This window comes from Anguilla rostrata, chromosome 9 (assembly GCF_018555375.3).
Source record: "Anguilla rostrata isolate EN2019 chromosome 9, ASM1855537v3, whole genome shotgun sequence".
Taxonomy (NCBI): domain Eukaryota; kingdom Metazoa; phylum Chordata; class Actinopteri; order Anguilliformes; family Anguillidae; genus Anguilla; species Anguilla rostrata.
In genome coordinates, this window is record NC_057941.1 from 53825545 (window position 1) to 53840765 (window position 15221).

Consider the following 15221-nt stretch of genomic DNA (forward strand, 5'->3'; position numbering starts at 1 on the left):
GCAGCTCTGCTCTAGCTGTTGAATGAGGTGTGCTTTCTTAGGGTTGGAGTGAAACCCTACAGGACGGTAAATCTCCAGGAGCAGGGTTGGGCAGCTGGGTTGCGTTGAAGAGTTTCTTTTGAGACCTACAGGAGGTAACTCCAGGAGCAGGGTTGGGCACGGCTGGATTGCAGTATTGTGCAGATGTGCAGCAGGTGGAGCAGGGTTGGGCACGGCTGGATTGCAGTATTGTGCAGATGTGCAGCAGGTGGAGCAGGGTTGGGCACGGCTGGACTGCACTATTGTGCAGATGTGCGCAGGTATTAGTGCTGACTCTTCAGTGCAGCAGGTGGAGCAGGGTTGGGCACGGCTGGATTGCAGTATTGTGCAGATGTGCAGCAGTACGTTGGCGCGATGCAGTATGTGCAGATGTGCAGCAGGTGGAGCAGGTTGGGCCGGCTGGACTGCATATCTGCAATTGCAGCAGTGCAGCAGGTGTGCTACGCTGAGCAGTAAGCGTATGGCAGATGTGCAATGTGCAGCAGGTGTTGGTGCTCGCGCCCATGTCCGTTGCTAGGTGCCGCTCACAAGGAGCGCTTGCCCTGGCAGGAGCGCTGGTGCTCTGCAGAGCAGCCTATTGGACTGCGAGTTCGCCCTGGAGAGCCAATCGAAGGAGCTGGCGGCTCTCCAGGCGGAGCAGGGCGCGAGGGGGGCGGAGCTTACAGCGGCACGGAGAGAGGTGGAGCACCTGCTGGAGCGCTGGATGGAGGAGAAGAGAGAAGAGGCGGAGCGAGTGAACGAGCACAACAGCACGCAGGAGCGGTGAGACAGGCAGGCAGACAGACAGACAGAAACACAGACACAGTCAGTCTACAAACCAGAACAGCTTTTAAAATTATCCTCTTATTCTGTCAGGCCATTTGTCACTCAGACAAAAGCTAAGTGCTGGAAATGATTATCCTTTTTTAAACATAAAAAACATTGCATTTGACAGGGCATGTGAGTCAATGTGTGCATTTGATCATCTGAGTGTGTAAATATGTTTATCCTGCTGATCTGTGTATTCTGTTTACGACCACCAGATGGCAGCGGTTCACCAGCCAGCTGGCTAAGCACTGCCGGAGAGGTGGGCAGCAGCAAAGAGGTGAACCTGAGCAGCTCACCTGGACACCACCTGATACACCTGCAACCTGTGAGGAGACAACTGAGCCACTCTGATACAGCCACGTGCACCTAACACACACACATGCATCAACACCTAACGCACACACATACACCAAGACCTAGCACACAAACTATCAAGCCAAATAGCTGTAGCCAGTAAGGTCTCTGTCCCTGGTTTACACATGTAACCCCCCTCCATTTCCTGACCAAATGCTAACACATTCAGAGTATACTATGGTGTCGAACAGACACATAAATAGAACAGTGCTCTGCCTTAAATGAACACCCTCCGATCTAAATGCACAAATGACACAGAAATTCAAAATAAACATTTTTTAAAAAAAGAAGTTTTATTTTTTTCCTGAAATGCTGTACAAAATAAAGAAGCAACATGAATCGTCCCACATTGTGTTTCTCTTGGTTCCATTTATCTGTTTTCTTGACTGAATGAAGGTTTTTAGTTTCTTGGAGCAGTCACCATCGTCCAGGGAGAATGGCAGTGCTGATATTTTACATGTCACCAATGGAATTTACTGAAGCTGTGTCCCACCTGGGAATCAAACCTGCAACCCACTGGCTGTGTGTAACCATGACAGCATCGTGCTTATGCAGCCACGGTTTTATTAAATAATCTTTATTATTTGCTCCACTGGATAGCAGGCGGTGACTGTTGTAGTTGTCGGCGAATCCTCCACGGGCCATGTGACGTTCGATCCGCCCGCACGCACACACCAACGTTCCAACTCCTCCCCAAACACGCTGGCGGTGACATCACCCAGTAAGCTCCGCCCCTCACAAGCTCACGCATGGAACATGCGTGCAAATCAAACAGAAATGTCCAAAATAAAACTGGCTTTAAATCATGTCGCCCATGCAGTCTTCAAATTTGAACCAAAGGCATACAAGCCTTGTGCATTCAGCTTCCCAATGAACACACTTTGGACAGAATAAACAACACGTTAGCAGCAGTCCACTCACTCCCCAGCTCACAACCTTAAAAACACGTAAAATATAAAAATATAAGACGATGCTAACATCATGACATCATGATTAATGATCGCTCTGGACAGTGCTGTTAAATTACATGTCTGGTGGAGAATGCCTTTTTTTACCCTCAACACCCGCTTAGGATTTTAAGCGCTATAATGTGGGTGAACACTGTGAGCAACGTGATGTACTGGTCAGTGCTGTAATGGGTGGAGTCAGAGCTGGAGTGGGCAGGGCCATTGCAGGAGGGGGTGTGGTCAGTGCTGTAATGGGTGGAGTCAGAGCTGGAGTGGGCTTGGTCAGTGCAGGAGGGGTTGTGGTCAGTGCTGTAATGGGTGGAGTCAGAGCTGGAGTGGGCTTGTTCAGTTCAGGAGGGGGCGGGGTCAGTGCTGTAATGGACGGAGTCAGAGCTGGAGTGGGCAGGGTCAGTGCAGGAGGGGGTGGAGCCAGAGCTGGAGTGGGCTTGGTCAGTGCAGGAGGGGTTGTGGTCAGTGCTGTAATGGGTGGAGTCAGAGCTGGAGTGGGCTTGGTCAGTGCAGGAGGGGGTGTGGTCAGTGCTGTAATGGGTGGAGTCAGAGCTGGAGTGGGCAGGGCCATTGCAGGAGGGGGTGTGGTCAGTGCTGTAATGGGTGGAGTCAGAGCTGGAGTGGGCTTGGTCAGTTCAGGAGAGGGCGGGGTCAGTGCTGTAATGGAGGGAGTCAGAGCTGGAGTGGGCAGGGTCAGTGCAGGAGGGGTGGAGCCAGAGCTGGAGTGGGCTTGGTCAGTGCAGGAGGGGTTGTGGTCAGTGCTGTAATGGTGGAGTCAGAGCTGGAGTGGGCTTGGTCAGTGCAGGAGGGGTGTGGTCAGTGCTGTAATGGGTGGAGTCAGAGCTGGAGTGGGCAGGGCCATTGCAGGAGGGGGTGTGGTCAGTGCTGTAATGGGTGGAGTCAGAGCTGGAGTGGGCTTGGTCAGTTCAGGAAGGGGTGGGGTCAGTGCTGTAATGGGTGGAGTCAGAGCTAAAGTGAGCTTGGTCAGTGCAGGAGGGGGTGGGGCCTGTGCTGTAATGGGTGGAGTCAGAGATGGAGGGGGCGGGGTCAGTGCAGCAAGCAAATCGGACACAAGACAGTATCAGCAGGGCAGTGGAGATGAATTCTTTGACTTTAATTAAAAAAATGTTAAACAAACTTAAAAATAAAATTGCAGTAATACCTCTGGCGATGAAGACAATAACCATGATAAAGCAGTGGTAATTCTCAGATCTCACTCTGAAGCTGGGGGACGGGCAGCTTTCTGGCCTTCAGGCCACGCCCCTCTCAAACCCTGGGGCTCCCCCCAGACCCCCGACGCCCTGTCCACTTCATGATCACTTACAAATTTATACAATAAATCATAAATCTCTCCTCTTTAATCACTAATATACAGCATAACACATATGCATGTGCGTTTGTATGTGTGTGTGAAAGCGTGTAGGTCTGTATGTGTGTGTGCTTGTGTCAGTACATGCATGATTGTGTGCCTGCGCGCACCTGTGTGCGTGTATGTATGTATGTGCCTGTGTGTGTGTGTGTGTGTGTGTGTGTGCCTGTGTGTGTGTGTGAGAGTGTGTGTGTGTGTGTGTGTGTGTGTGCATGTGCGTGCGTCCATACAGTAGACCTCTGTGAGCCGTTTCCACAGTTACGGTGTTTTCCTGGTCCCTCCCAGGTGAGTCATGACAGGATGATGGACAGATTAATCACACTCATGCCATCCCGAAAAAAAACATCCAAATACTAATTTCCCCCGCTTTTCCATCATCCCTCAGCAGACAGTGACTGTCAGACTGTCCCTCCCAATGTCTGTGACACAACAACAGGAAAAGAAAAGAGCCAAGATGGCCGACAGGCTCAACATGGCCGACAGGCTGTGCAAGCATTTCTGTGTCGGCCATTTTAGTGCATCATCAGAGCTGTACAGGGAGAGGCCAGGAGGCTGGGGGGGAAAAGTAAAAAAGAAAAAAAAAAGAAATTTTTTACAGATGCAGCTTGGCCACGCCCCCCCTCTTGACCCTGGCAGGGGGGGGCGGGGCCAGGGGCGGAGCCTCAGCAGAAGTGGTCTTCCTCGTCCTTCCTCCCTTTCAGACGCAGTCGCGCGAAGTCCTCGAACACAAAGTCATCGTCCTGAGAGAAACTACGGCGCCAAACAGAGACAGTGTTCCCACAGTCAGAGCAGGTTTCAGCGCACGTGGAGCTCAGCACTACAGCGGCGCGGAGGGGGGGGCGGCCGCTACGGTGCTACACCGGGGGGGCTGGGGGCTCCAATCCCAAACCAGACACTGCTCTGGTGCTCGTGATCAAAGCGGCTAAACGTTCGCGTTTGTTACTCCAGGTGTACAAATGAGTGGCAGAATGTGAATGAAGACAGTGTAGCCCCGTCTGACAGTGGCCAATAAGCAAACGCACGCACTGCAGTAACATGGTAAAGAACAATCTGACAGGGGACCAGCGTAGCAGAGCACAGACACACACGGACACTCACTTTGTCTCAAACTCGATCAGGTTGGTGTCGATGGGGGCGTCCGGCTCTGGAACCACTGTGGGACAGCAAAATTTGTGATGTTGTTAAGGAAACATTTACAATTTAAACCAAACCAAAAGATTCAAAGATGTGAAGTGAATGAAACCTAAGTGCAGAAATAAAAACTCAGAACACCTGGTGTGGGGCACTGAAGACTGGGGGTGCTGGTTTGCAGGGGTCAGTGGTTTGGGGGGCTGGTTTGCAGGGGTCAGTGGTTTGGGGTGCTGGTTCAGGAGAGTAAATACCTGATTCTGGTCGAGAGATGGGCAGTTCCGTGGGTTTGGGGTGCATCAGGACAAAGGGCAACTCCACTGACACGTCCCTGAAACACAAAGGATCATGGGAAAGCTGAAGCAGAAAAACAGAACCATGGGAACCCTGACGGACGGAGCTGAGGCCGCTGTAGAACCTACCCTCCACGCGACACCACCAGTTTGACTTTGACCCTGTAGGAGACGAGAATGCCCAGAACTTCCTTATTGGGCACGTCCTTCACTCTGCAATGCACAGACACACAGAGAGGGGGCGACAGAGATGGTCAAACAGGAGAACATAGGTAAGTTACACACCAAGTAATGGTGTATAAAATTATGAATTCCAGTCATGTGGTATAAGTAGTATGGTATAAGTTATATTGTGTAAGTTGTGTGGTCTATGTAGCGTGGTATAAGTCATGTGGTATAAGTCACACTGTGTAAGTCTTGTGGTATAAGTTGTGTAATATAAGTCGTGTAGTATAAGTTGTGTGGTAAAAGTTGTCCGGTGTAAGTCACACGGTATAAGTTCTGTGTTAATGGTGCTCACATGGTGCTGGAGGCCAGGTTAGTGTCCTCGTGTTTGAGCTTGCCGTCGAGCGCCAGGCCTCTCTTCTCCCGGTTGCTGGTCAGTGTGGGGGTGAGAGTGTACACCTTGCAGAACGTGGAGCTGGACGACACCTGGTCACTGCAGGAAGGGACAGGCGCAGATCAGCCCAACTGCCTCATGGGAGATGTAGGCTATCAGCTTGAGAACAGAAAGGAGCCGTTCCAAACACATACAACATTACATTAAGTGCCGTAGCAGGAGCAAGGCTGGGCGCACACTGTGACTGCGATCGCCCGTCACATATGTCCAAAGGGCGCGATGCAGGTCCGCACACTGCAGCACAGTAATCAGCCAGATCACAAACCCACAACAAAGAGGGAGGGAGAGAGAGAGAGAGAGAGAGGAAGAGACAGAGGGAGAGAGAGAGAGAGTGACAGAGGGGGAGAGAGAGACAGGGGGAGAGATAGAGGGAGACAGAGGGAGAGAGAGAGACAGGGGGAGAGATAGAGGGAGACAGAGGGAGAGAGAGAGACAGGGGGAGAGATAGAGGGAGAGATGGAGAGAACGAGATGGGTACTCACTCAGCCTCAACATGAGCCACAGGACACTTGTACTGAGCAGTGCTGAACAGGCAAATATCTGCATACTGCCGCACTGGGACAAAAAGAGAGCCACTCTCAATTTAACACTGTCAATTTAACACTGAATGCAACACTCAATTTAGCACTCAATTCAACACTGTCAATTTAGCACTGGATTTGCTGGGAGCAAAATGCAGAACAAACGTGAAGAAAATTCATTTTTTGTGCAATTTAAGGAGAGGGGGAAAAGAGCAAGGGATCGTGACGACCGATAAAACGATGGGAGAGAGAGGGGGCAGGAGGAGAGTAAAGAAACAGAGAGGGAGAGAGGAAAAACGGGAAGTAAGAGAGAGGAAGGGTTTCTCACCAGAGATTTTGATCTTCTTGACGGTTCTGGTGGAATTATTGGTAACGTGCACATTAACACTGATGGGCTCCCCGTGGTAGTACAGCTACAGCGAGAGAGAGAGCAAGAGAGAGAAGGAGAGAGCGAGCGAGAGAGAGAGAGAAAGAGCGAGAGAGAGATAAACCTGCTGTTACACTAGAGAAACACTAATCTTTGCAGAATACTGGGTGTGTGTACTGTGTGTATATATGCTGTATGTGAGTTTATGTATACTCAGTGTTTATGTGTGAGTTTATGTACACCCCATGGTTATGTATGAGTTTATGTTTACCCAATGTTTATGTGTGAGTTTACATACACTGTGTCTATGTGTTTATATACACCCCAGGGTTATGCATGAGTTTATGTATACCCCATGTTTATGTATGATTTTATGTACACCACATGGTTATGCATGAGTTTATGTATATCCCATGTTTATGTGTGAGTTTATGTATACCCCATGTTTATGTGTGAGTTTATGTACACCCTGTGTTTAGCACCTCCTTGTCCAGAGAGGCCTCCAGGTGCAGGGAGCGGTCAGACATTAGGAAGCTGCGGGTCGTCTCCACCATGGGCTGTGGGCCGGCCTTCTCTGGAGCATACTGCACCTTCCTGATCACTAAGCGCACAGAGTTCCTGCAACGCACACACATATTACACACACACACACACACACACATTACACACACACACACACACACACACACACACACACACACACACACACACACACACACACACTCCTTTGCATAATGTCCCAGTAATGCCAAGACAGATTAGAGTGCCATGGCATGACAACTACCTTTTGTGAATCTTCTCCTCCACTGATTTGGCACAGAATGCTCTGATCTCAAAATCAACCCCACAGGCCTAGACAGAGAGAGAGAGAGAGAGAGAGAGAGAGAGAGAGAGAGAGAGAGAGAGAGAGAGAGAGAGAGAGAGAGAGAGAGAGAGAGAGAGAGAGAGATTACACTGTTACACTACTTGTTTTTTGTACATTGTTTGCTTTGGCAATATCTACTATGTGCATTCCCGGCCAATAAAGCACACTGAATGTGTAGTATAAGTACGCACACACACACACATGCACACACGCACATACGCGCACACACACACACGTGCGCACACGCATGTAAGCATGTACGCACGTGTGTGTGTGTGTGCGTACGTGCGTGTGTGCATGTGTGTGTGTGTGTGTGTGTGTGTGTGCTCGAGCGAGTGATACCTTGCCTGTGTCCTCTGGGCCTGGCTGTAACGTCACTGAGCAGGGCAGGTTCTGGGGAATCTGGCACACAGAGACACAGAGTGATTTACACATCATACATGCCACACGCTAAAGAACTGGGCACAGTGCAGCAGATGGGGGTAAGGGAAGTGTGTGATCAGTGTGTGGGTAGTGTGTGAGTAGTGGTAGGTCCTAAGTGTGTGAGCAGTGTGTGAGTAATGTGTGAGTAGCGTATGTGTCGTGTGTGAGTAGCGGTCCTCACAGTGAAGTAAAAAGGGTGCGCGTGCTGGCCCAGCTTCTTCAGCAGCCTCTCCTGCAGGCGTTGAGGGTGTATGCGCTCCTCAGCGGGGCGGAAGCTGGAAGGGTGGAGTGTGCAGATCCCTTCGAAGGGCAGACCCACGCAGCCTAGGGTCCTCGCGCCATCCGAAGCCGCAGGGTCACAAAGACTGAGGAGGGGCCAGAGCAGACATGAGGAGAGCACCTCACTCACAGAGTCTCACTCACTCACAGACTCACTCACTCACAGAGACTCACTCACTCACAGAGACTCACTCTAAACTCACAGAGACTCACTCACTCACAGAGACTCACTCACTCACAGCCTCACTCACTCACAGAGACTCACTCACTCACAGAGACTCACTCACTCAGAGACTCACTCACTCACAGCCTCACTCACTCACAGACTCACTCACTCACACAAACTGTACCTTTCCGGTCTTTCAAGTACTCTGGATCCACCAAGATCACTCCATCTTAGGGGGGGAGAGGGGGGTATGTAGAGAGGGGGTGGGGGTGTATGTAGAGAGAGGGGGGGTAAATTAATTAAAATGAAATACAAATACATTTTTAAATAAGATCTGTTGATGAACAAACCCAAAGTTTCTCAGAGTTCTTAATATTAAAAAGGTTAAACCTAACACGGCTAGTCGAGTGTATTAAGTCTTGATACTCCAAAACTTTAACAATATGAAACCTGTTTATAATCACTACCCCAGCCCCTCCCCTGCCATAAGCCCCGCCCTTAGCCACACCCACTCACCCACTGGGTCCACATGGTCCAGATGGTCCACAAAGTCCCTCTTCCCCAGGTACACAGTCACCTGAAAAAGGGAGAGGAACGCACATTTTCACACACACACACACACGCATACGCTCATGCTCACACACTCTCTCTCACACTCACTCAACACTCACACACACACTCTAAAACATAGCATAATAAATGCATATGACTTTACCTTGCAGTTAGGGCTGGATTTCTTGAAGACTCTGAGACAGAAAGCCATAAAGGGAGGAAGAGAGAGATTTTTAGGTATTAATTTTCAGTTTAATTCTTGAACACCAAAAGTCACAGATAAGGATCCCCCTACTGACACAGACTTTAGACTAAATGGCTAAAAACACACCCTCTAATGGCCAGAGCAAGTAAACTGCACACAAACTACACTGGAGCACCCAGAGTCAGACCCTGAACACACAGCAGGAAGTGATCTGCCACATGCAGATCTGAGAGAACAGTCTGCACTGAACAGAGAGGTGGAATGATCACAGTCAGGTACTCTTGGTTCTCTTCAGGTACATTCAGGTACTCTTGGTTCTCTTCAGGTACATTCAGGTACACTTGAAAAGCAGCAACCGATACATAAAGGTTAAATATTACCAGAAAGGTAAATGCAGTACAACTGTAAACGAATGCAAAGCGTGAGGGGCCATGTTAGAGGAGCGGCAGTGCAGAGCAGACAGGAGCTCAGACTCCAGGCCTAAGGATTAAACACAAGCTGCTCTGGGCCAGCGGCAGGACTGAGAGAAGCAGAGAAAGAGAGAAAGAGGAAGAGATAGAGAATGTGGCCGAAAAGGACGAATGACGCAAAGAGAGGGAGGGAGAGAGATGAAAGAGATGAGAAAAGGAAGCATCAGCAGAGGAAGAGTCATTAAAAAAAAACCCAAAAACAAACCGTTGCAGGATTCATCCAGAGCTAGGCCTGGCTGGGTTATAATAAAGCTTTACATCTGGCACACTCACACTCTCACACACTCAGGCACGCGCACGCACTCACACACTCAGGCACGCACTCACACTCTCACACACTCAGGCACTCACGCACACACGCACTCACACAGGAGCACATGGGCTGACGGGGATGCATGAGTGAGCTCCAAAGTTTAGCAACTTAGGAGAAAAAGCGTTAGCGTACAGCCCTGGAGGGAGGGAGGGAGATGAGGACAGAGAGAACGAGGGAGGGAGATAAACGGGAAGTACAGACTGAGGGAGAGATGGTGGAAATAAGAGGCTGTAATGATGAAGGCTGATGATGAGGATGGATAAAGTGGAGCAGTTTTGCAGAGAGGGTGTGGTTTCCACTCTTCTCTCTCTTTGTCCGTCCTGCAGAGCAGATATAAATAAACACGCTGCTGCCGACACAGCCACACACCCAGCGCTCACCCAACTTCCTGTGGCAAGGACCTAGCGCTCACCCAACTTCCTGTGGCAAGGACCCAGCGCTCACCAAACTTCCTGTGGCAAGGACCCAGCGCTCACCCAACTTCCTGTGCCACCACAGAAACTCAGCAGGAAGCCAGCAGTGCTGACACTGCACTCTGGGCCTCTCTGCACCTCCACCCAGCATTCTACTGCCCCTGCACCTCCACCCAGCATTCTACTGCCCCTGCACCTCCACCCCACACTCTACTGCCCCCAGGCTGTCTCCTCTCGGTGTTGCTGGATAGGCTTGTTCTCTCCTGTGTTTCCTTCCTCCTTCCTCCTCTTTCCCTATCCCATGTTTCTTCATCTCCAGCAAAAACTTTAGAACTGAAGAGACGCACAAACCTTTCACTTAGTTGCTATGGCAGCTGTTACAGCTTTCTGGTTCCCATGACGACAGGAGATTCGTCAGCTCTGACAAAATAATGCATTATAATGCATCATATTTATCAAGGATGACTTTAACTAGGCAGAGAGAGAGAGGAGAGGGTGAGTGACAGAGAGACAAATAGACAGATGAGAGAGCAGAGTGATAGAGAGAGAGTGGCTGTGAGGTGGGGCAGGACAGAGCTCTGGAGACCACTTCCCAGACATTACAGGGCTCAGCATGTCTCAGCTTCTACAAGCAACTCAATGATCCAACTCTGTGACTATGAACAATTATCCCACCACAATACAGCCTACTGACCCCAGATCAGCTCTGTACCCCAGAACAGCTCAGACCCCAGATCAGCTCTGTACCCCAGAACAGCTCAGACCCCAGATCAGCTCTGTACCCCAGGTCAGCTCAGACCCCAGACCCCAAAGCCTGGGCTTGGACACAATCTCTCCCTGTCACATGACCCAGCAAAGCTGTTTCTCAGTGTAAATGTTATGTCCTTGACAGGCTTGCCTCACTCATCTGCTTACTTTAAGGTTTCAGCTGCGCCTATGCGGGTGTGGCCAATCGGCTGAGATGGCTGATCAGAAGCACCTGGTGGGAGCTGCATCAAAGAGTCTGTTCTGCAGCTCTCTGCTCTCTCTCCTCCCTCTCTCAACCAGGAGGATGCTGTGAGAACAGTGTCCCACTAACCACCACCTTTTCTCTTTTTCTTTACTCTTTGCATTTTGACACTTTAATAAGCCCATTTCTAATCAATCCCATTTCGGGCTTGACTCCTTTATGTTATGGCCCATTCGAACCGGGGTCATGACAGTAAAACACTTCCCGGTATCAGAGTGGAATGCCAGCGTACATCCCCCCCAGTTCTGCTGGCACAGCGCAAACTTAAACATCCTGGGTAGTGCATTCAAAGAGTGTAAATACTGCCTTAACCTGCCCCCCCACACCCCTGGGCCTCTCTCCATTCCTCTCTCTCAACTGACAACATTTACACAGCCCTCACTATAAAATGGTACTTTAATATACCTAAGCAGCTGTACCTTCTGACAAGAGCCACTTAAAAATCAATTTGCTAATATGCAGACACCTTAACAAGAGAGTCATTAGGCACACAACATTTTAATTATTTAAAGCCGTGACTTTAAACAAGCATAATTATTATGACGATTATTTATTAATGCAACAGCTGCTCTTGGTTACAGGGACATAACGGAAAGACACAGACACATATCATAAGATCTGTGATAAATAAGGGCTGTGTGCAGAACAGGAACTGAGATGGTGAGCAACACAGAGTCTGTGCAGGATTATAGGGTCAGCAGTCACAGTATTAGAAGGACAGAAGTCACAGGATTAAAGGGTCTGGAGTTACAGTCACAGTCACACACTGACTGCTAGAAAACCTCTCTATTGTGCAGCACAGAAAGGTTCCAAGTTACAACAGCAAAAATAGATCACTGAGCATGAGTCCAGATTTTTAATGAGTAGGTGTATCAGCTGATCGTTAAATCCAGAGCCCCCGTCCAGAAAACAGTGCCAGCACCCCAAATTCAAGATTTCCAAAAAGAGTCTTTAAAACATTCACTACATAGTTTGAAATGTGTATAAGTGTGAATCAAATACACTGCTGAAGACTGCTGCTTATGACTTATGTATTCTAACCCAGCAATCTGTGTTTGATACAATCAAACCCAGCAATCTGTGTTTGATACAATCAAACCCAGCTATTTGTGTTTGATACATTGTAACACAGCGATCTGTGTGACACATTCTAACACAGAAGTCTACAATAACAAGCATGCAAATACTCATTCAAGTAACAAATACAAGAATAAAATCACTAATATATGTGCTCTCACCCCCCACTCCTCTCTCTGTCTCACATGTGAGAAGGAGGAGAGGTAAGGGGGGTGTGGGGGGCTGGGAGGGGGGGGGGGGTGTGGGGGCTCTCTCAGAGACAGGGGTCACAGAAGGTCAACCCTCAACACACCAGTGCAGAGTGGAGCAGGGCAATTAATCAATAAGCAGAATTCCCACAGACACACGCTTAAGCACACACATGATCTGTCCCACAGACACAGACACACACACACACACACACACACACACACACACAATCTTTCATCCATGTCTCCAGCTCCTCCCACACACCTGTGGAGATTTAAATGGCTTTTTGCATACAGGCTGCATCCAAACAAATGAACCATCTCCTGTAAACCAGGCAACCTCAGGACACACTGCACAGCCAGGCAAACAGGTGTGTTCTCCAAAGAGAGAGAGAGAGAGAGAGAGGGAGGGAGAGGGAGAGAGGGAGAGAGAGGGAGAGAGAGATAGAGAGAGAGAGAGAGGGTAGGAGGGAGAGAGAGAGAGAGAGAGAAAGATGGAAAAGAGAGAAAGAGAAAGAAAGAAAAGCTTCAGGCTCATGTGAGTGGGGGCATGAGTTGTCAAAGCTCTTCGCACCCCAAATTCCTTATACTGAGGTCACGACTCATAATCACGTTGGTATTTAAGCATCCCCAAGTAGGAATAGTGATCCCGTCTGTATCCTAGTCAGAACCATTATGAGATAAAAGGCCTATCTAGCCCTGGATCAGAATTCGTACCCCGAGAAACTTTATGAATCTGCCTTACCCTAGCTGTAGGGTAAATCTGAATAATCAACCCCCCCGTACCCCAGCCACCCCAATCACGGCTGGACACCTCCCACTCACAAAGTTTTAAATCCGCAATAAAGCTGCCTAACTCACGCGCACAACAGTGTTCAGCCCGAAAGACCCCAGCAGGTGTGACGGCAGGGTGAGCGTAACGCGGAAGTGCACCACTGTTCGCCGGGTAATGACCAGACCATGAAGGGCGAGACGGTAATACCCTCCCATTTCTGTTCACTCTGCAGTAATAAAATTACATTTCTGGAGCTGCTCTAGCCTATACTGCGCTGGGACACCTGTTTAACCTGTGACCTGCACACCGAAAACGTGCCAGAAATGTATCATTTTATTTGTTTAATATTCCATCACATGGAAAATCGCAGTGAACTGTTTGCCTGCAAGAAATTTAACCAGGGGCTTTACTCAAACACGAACACAAATTCAAACACAAACGGCGAAACAGACCTCTGAAGTGTCGCTGGGTGGTTTTAGGAACAGGTAATTAAACATCAAGCCCTGAACGCGCTCTGAAGCCAAGCATTTATTTTTAATAAAATGAATCAATTAATTTTATTAATTTTATTTTCATTAGTATTATTATTTTTTGTGTATTATTATTTATTTTTATTTTTAATTTACTTACATTTACATTACATTACATTTCTGCTATTATCATTATCAATTAATTTTATTACTATTTTTATCTTATCTTAATACCTGTGGTACTGATTTCTATTGTTTCTCTTGTAAAGCACTTTGAGCTGCATTTTATGATATGAAAGGTGCTATATAAATAACGTTTATTATTGTTATTATTATTATTGGCAGTCGGACAGACACCGAGCAAATGTCGATTTAAACGTGGGTGTACGTGCAGCAACCTAATAAATATTAATATGCAGGTTGCCAATGCAGCTTTAACATCTAACGTGTGCTGACTTGACTGATGCACGAAACCGTGAACCTGAATGCGCCACTCGTGTTCGATCGTCAATAATTCTAGATACAGCAACAGTTCCAGTCTTCAATCGTCATCCGAGCCAGCCAGCAACACCCCGCCCCTTGGCTTCTAGCATATTGTAAATCACCATCTGCTAAACACCTGACAGGCAAACTTAAGTATCAGGACGCGGCCAAAACACATCAGCTTTATAGCATACCTTGCTCCCTATACTGCGGTTAGCTAGCTAACGACAGCGTCCTACCGGCCGGCATCTCCCCGCATAACGTTACACTCTCAGTCCCGTCCAACGGCGCCCAAGCGGCCGGCCGCATCCCCAGAGCCCGCGGAGCTTTCTGCACAAATTATTCACGTTGCGGGATAAGCCCCCATCAGCAGCGCACATATGAACTACCGCGCCAGTCTGGCTATTATATTGTATTGTGTTTCGATAGTCAGTGTTAGCTGGCTAGCTTTAGCAACCTGTTTAAGGCTACATCACGGCGTAAAGACGAAATGTCAGTGTGGCTTGCGGACGATGATTTGTTCTGCTGAAAAATGCACTGACCTGGTACCCGCCTTGTCCCCCATCCCTGGCAGCGCGTGTGAAGATTAATTCGGCTGTACTGGGCAACACGCGATGTTTTGATTACGCCTCTGGTTCCACTTCCCTCATGCGCTCGTGCCCTCGATCTCCTGCCGTCCGCTCTCTCGCGCTCTCTAGTCCGTCGCTGGTGGGTGTTGGTAGTCTCCGAGCGGAAACCAGCCGCTCGAGAGCCCGTGACAGGAAACCAGGGCCCACCTCCAAGTGACGGACACCTCATCTATACAATCACCGCCTTCCAAAACGTCTACCAACTGACCTATCCCTGGTCTCAGACGCCAATTACGCACATTAGAGAAGTAATGTCGACGCCTTGAATGCGCCAACAAGGGGTCAAACCACAGAACTGTCTGTGGTTTAAATTCCTCTCGCCCTAGCCTGGGAAAAACCCATTAAAACACATTTACCTAGATGCACTTACTGCTAAATGCAATGCAGGTTTCCAGGTCATTTAAATTCATTTTACGATGATTGAACAGGAGGTTGCAATCCAGTCCAATGC

At 48.9% G+C, this 15221-nt stretch overlaps 1 long non-coding RNA gene and 1 pseudogene across 1 annotated transcript; one reads left to right on the forward strand and one right to left on the reverse strand.

Moving 5' to 3' along the window:
* The first annotated feature begins 579 nt into the window (after positions 1–579).
* On the forward strand, positions 580–1544 carry LOC135264253 (uncharacterized). The gene is made up of 2 exons (XR_010332642.1): positions 580–801; positions 1062–1544. It is a non-coding gene; the product is annotated as an uncharacterized LOC135264253 (long non-coding RNA).
* A 1705-nt stretch (positions 1545–3249) lies between these two features.
* LOC135264252 (arrestin red cell-like) lies at positions 3250–14969 on the reverse strand (annotated as a pseudogene).
* Positions 14970–15221: the final 252 nt, after the last annotated feature.